Here is a 5,271-nt window from a genome sequence, read left to right on the forward strand (position 1 = left end):
TTGCCTATTAAAGGAGGTCATAAGAACAAACTGATAAGAGGTATCTCTTTGTTCCACGGGTGTCTTCCCCAGAGATACTGATATAGATGCTCCCAGGAAGAGCAGATAAACTCATTTTCAGCCCAGTTGGGCATTCACCAGTATGAGCTCAGGAGTGTTGGAATCAAACCTTCCAGTTCTCCTTGAGTACTAGGGTACTCTCAGACAGATGCTGAAAAAATCTAACCTCATTTTCACTTTTTAAAAAAAAATATAGGCTTATTTTTTTCTTGAACTCTAGTTTGTAACATACTTATTGATGCATACAATAAGTTTAATAATTGAATGCAAATACATGAATCTTAATATATTATAATGTTAGATAAAACATAATTGCATGTAATATGATTTTTTAAGTGGATTTTAGTTGATTTACAATAAAAATCTTACTTGGAAGAGCTAAGAAAATACCAGGATGAACAGACAAATCAAGAGTGGTATTTAACAGAGTTAAATTCAATACAATTAATATGACAGTCATTTAATCCTTAACCCTCATGCTACTTCATGGCATGGAAAATTATTTTGTAATTATGGTTCAGTGTATTTATATTTTTATATAGAATTCTAGAAATCAATAGAAAATTAAGGTCATTTGATGATAATTTGTGTCATTTCCATGTCAACATTTTTAATATAATAAACCAAAAACCAGCTAAAGCTTTTTAATTATATTAAATATAAATTTTATACAATGATGTCCATTAAGCATATCATTAACACTATTTGTTTATCAAACAATATGCAATTATTACAGATGCATTTTTCCATTAATTTTTCAACTTGAAGCATAGAAGATACAGTTTGTCCCATTCTATCTGCTAAAACTGAGATTGAAGGGGTAATCTGCAAGCTAGTTACCATGACATTTCTAAAAGAATCAGCTTTCATTATTTTACTAACGGGTCTTCACCTATCAACCACCTCTCTGGCTAAATATATACAACTGACTTGTTTTACATTTAATTGTACTCATGGGAATATATTAGTGACTCTAACTTTAATAAGAATACACTATCCTCAATAGGTGATTTTTTTTCCTGTTTTATTTGCTTCCTTAATCATATTCAGTATATATAAGCTAATTATTTTTTAATGCAATTCTAATTTATTTTCACTTCTTTTGTCATGATCCAGATAGTTTAATAAGCAAAGAAAATTAATTTTCAATGATATGTCAGGGACTGTCACTAAAAAATATTTTTCAGATTGCAAATGAGTTATATAAATGAAAATATCAAATAGAGATCTAGTTATCAAATAGAGATCTAGTTATCAAAATGAAAGCACTCAACATATTAAAAATTCACAAATATTTGTATAGATCACACAAAAAAGTCAGCTTGCTAACCAACTGTTGTGATTTTAATGAACTATTGCAGAGGTTTTAAGAAAATAGTTGTATTAATTAACTTATAAAGAGACTAAAGAGCTTGAAACAAGTATTAAAAATAAATCTGTGCCTTTATTAGACTGTTGTTGTGCTTTAAATATGCCAATTTTGGTAATCAAATTATTATTTTTAATAAGAAATGACACTACACAACTGCAATACTTGGCCAATAGTCTTGCCTTTCTTTTAAAGCAAGAAACAGAATGCAAGTAATCAGAAAGCACTAGCAGGCATCAGTTAATCCAAGATACCAGTTCCTTAGTTTCAAAAGCACTTGCAGAAAAAACCTTTTCGGGAGAAGTGATGGAAGAAGATGGAAGTACTTCATAATAACTGGACTCCCATGAATGTGGATGCAATGTCTCATGAGGCTGTTTTTGAGTTTATCTTTTACTTGGTCATTTTCTTCCCTCAAACACTACAATTTTTCTTTGTCTTTTTTCCTCTCAAAGTATAAAATGTATGAAACATAAACAAACTCAGAATTGTACAATTCAAGAATTATAGGGCTGGACCAGGTGCAGTGGTTCAGTTTGTAATCCCAGCAGTTTGGGAGGCCGAGGAAAGAGGATTGCCTGAGTCAGGGGATTAGAGACCAGCCTGGGCAACTTAGTAAGACGTCATCTCTACAATAAATCACAAAAAGTCGCCAGGCATGGTGGCATGCATATGTACTTTTACCTACTTGGAAGGCTGAGGAGGGAGCATCACCTAAGCCCAGCAGGTTGAGGCTGCAGTGGCTGTGAGCATGCCGTCACACCCCAACCTGGGCAACAAGAGTGAGACTCCAACCCCACCCAAGAAAAAGAATTATAGAGTTATCTACACACTGATAAACCCCATAAAATTTTGGATAATTCATTTATATACAAAATATTAGGGCACAGAAAGGACTAAAAGCTACTTCTTTTTGTTACATAAAATTCAAATATTCAATTTAAAGAGACACACTTTTGTTCTCTTCTACAAAGTGTATCTGCATGTTGATACGTTTATTAAAATATTCCTGTATAATCATGTTTGGTCTTACAATTTCAAGTTGGATTTCAAACCTCAAAATCTGCCATCTAGACAAAACAGGTCATCATAAAAATGATCTCTTCTCCAATGCCCTAAACCCAACAGCTATGAAGTCAATTTCACAGCATGACTCCAGACATTGAATTGTGAAGACAGCTGGGCTCAGTGCCTCAGCCTGTAATCCCGCACCTTTGGGAGGCTGAGGTGAGTGAATTGCCTGAGCCCGCGGGTTCGAGACCTGCCTGGGCAGTGAGACCTCATCTCTACAATAAATCAAAAAATCAGCCAGGCGTGGTAGCGCATGCCTGTAATTCCAGCTACTTGGAAGGTTGAGGCGGAGGATCACCGGAGCCCAGCAGGTCGAGGCTGCAGTGGCCGGGAGCGGCCACTGCACTCCAGTCTGGGCGACAGAGTGAGACTCAAACTCAAAAAAAAAAAAAGAATTGTGAGGACAATTTCTTCATAATCCTCTTCATTTTCTAACACTGGACTGTTAGTCCAATTTCTTCATAATCCTTTTTGATGTAGCATACAAAGTAGAACTCAAGCATAGAAGCCAGCAGTGATCCTCCAAACCAAACTGTGTATCACTACATGTGGTGTAATGACTTGTACAGTACTTGTATAATAGGTTTTGGCTTCAATCTACCTCTGCTTAATTCCTCACTTAATTTCAGCCTGGTGTCTACAGTTCTTTTCAACTCACTTTGCAAGCGATGTCCAAAGTCACTCAAAGTGGTTATACCTCTAGAGATGGCAATATTCTTGTCCAGAGGATGCCTGACATCAATAGGACAATTGTTAAATGCTTCATCTACAACTCCTGAAATAAGTTGTATAAAGTCTGGATTAGCAAACTCTGGATAAAAAAAGATTTCCCGGAGATTACACAAGATGGCAATGACATAGGTGAATTCGTGAGACTCTTCGAATGTGAGTTCCCAAAAAGACTCTTACTTTTCTCCCCACAGCCCCCTGCCCATTGCCAGCTGCACTGGTACAAGACCTGGGGACCTTCGGTCCCACACAGGGCCAGACATCGTGGCCCCCGACTGCGGATGCTCCACTATATGCGACTCCCATCTGCTCAGGAGTTCCAGGTCCCAGCTCCCTCCCTGACAACATTGTGATGCCCAGCACCCAGCATCAAACTGCCAGTCACCCTGGGAGGCTCTGGGCGCCCACCCCTCAGAGATACCAGTCCCATTTCTGGATGAAGTGCCCTGTGAGAGACCCAGGGCCACCACCTGCCCTTTGGAGCTCTGGAGCTCTGGGCCCACCCTGGCTGAGGCACTCAAGCCTGTGTAAGGGAGCAGAACCCCAAGCTTGTGTAAGGTGCTGATTCGAGGCTTCCAGCTCCAGAGGAGAGAATGCCCAACCCTCTCCCCCACCCCAGCCTGCTGGTGACACCCCGGATCCAGCATCCAGCTGTGCAGGTGATCCCAGACGAGCATTCCTAAAAGTGAAAGTGGAACTACCACCTCCGCCATTCACCAGGCAGATCTGCATCACCCCACCCACCTATCAGAGCCTCCACCTCCATTCCCATGGTGACGTCGTTAAACAGGAGACAAAGCCCCTTCCCTATGCTGAACAGACTGAGACAACTAAGAGTTACAGACCTCCCAGGCAGCAGGCTAACTGCCTGCAACAAAAACAGAGGGGAGAAGCTGGAGATCAGGGCTCAAGGAAAGATTATAGAACTACTCTTATTTTGACCTTCGGTTTTATCATTCTGACTGTATGTTATCCTCACTATTGCTTGCTTTCTAACTTACACTATCTGTTTCATGATCTTATTGGTCTGTCTCTGTGTAACTACCAGTATTCTTTCAGGAATTTTCCTTCTGCGTTTTTTTCTCATTTCTCTCCAGCCTTGTGTCTCTTTTTCACCTGTTAATTGGTATATATGTCTGTTTTCCCTCTCACACTTCTCTCTTTCCAACTTCCTATTGACCCCCCCCCTTCCTCCACTATTTTCCTCTTTTGTACCTCCTTTTGCTCCACGGATGAGAGAAAAATCTACACAAATGAGGAAAAACCAAAAGAAAAATATGTGTCTCTCCCAGACTCCTGGGAGAGCAGATACTGAGAAAACTGACTTTGGAATGCAAACAATGAAGAGCCCCCAGAATGACTGGTCTCAAACTACAAACTTAGATATCAAGACATTAATGGAGAGATTAAAAAAAATAGAAGAGGCCCAAGAAGAAACTAGAAAAAGGTGATATCTGAGTTAACAGTAATAAAGAATACTGTGAATGAAATAAATAACAAACTGATAAGCATAGAAAGCAGAATTACCCAAGCAGAAGAAAGAATCTCAGAGCTTGAGGACCAAAATATAGAACTAACCCAAACTCTTAAAAACACAGAAAACAAGCTCAAAAAGACAGAAAAAAAACCTTCCAGAGATGAGCAATTACTTCAAGAGACCAAACCTAAGAGTAATTGACCTTCCTGAGGCAGAAAGAGAGACAGAGACCACACTGGAACAAACTTTCCATGAGATCATTCAAGAAAACTTCCCTTATCTAATCAATGATGCAAAAATTCAAACACAAGAGATTCAGAGAACCCCTGTGAGACAACAAATGAGAAGACCAACTCGTAGACACATAATAATTCACCTAAACAAAGTAGGCATAAAAGAAAAAATCCTAAAAGCAGCAAGAGAAAAAGGCCAGATCACCTACCATGGAAAACCAATTTGAAAAGCAGCAGATTTATCCACAGAAACCCTGCAGACTAGGAGAGCTTGGAGCCCTATCTTCAAAGTCCTAAAAGATAAACAATTTCAACCAAGAATAACCTACTAA

General features: G+C 38.9%; 1 pseudogene; it reads right to left on the bottom strand.

Moving 5' to 3' along the window:
- Positions 1-2,931: 2,931 nt before the first annotated feature.
- The window catches only part of LOC103257434, a 6,884-nt pseudogene continuing 4,544 nt past the window's right edge, over positions 2,932-5,271 (bottom strand).

The sequence above is a fragment of the Carlito syrichta genome, unplaced genomic scaffold, assembly GCF_000164805.1.
Source record: "Carlito syrichta isolate Samal-C Ts95f unplaced genomic scaffold, Tarsius_syrichta-2.0.1 Scaffold301728, whole genome shotgun sequence".
NCBI lineage: Eukaryota > Metazoa > Chordata > Mammalia > Primates > Tarsiidae > Carlito > Carlito syrichta.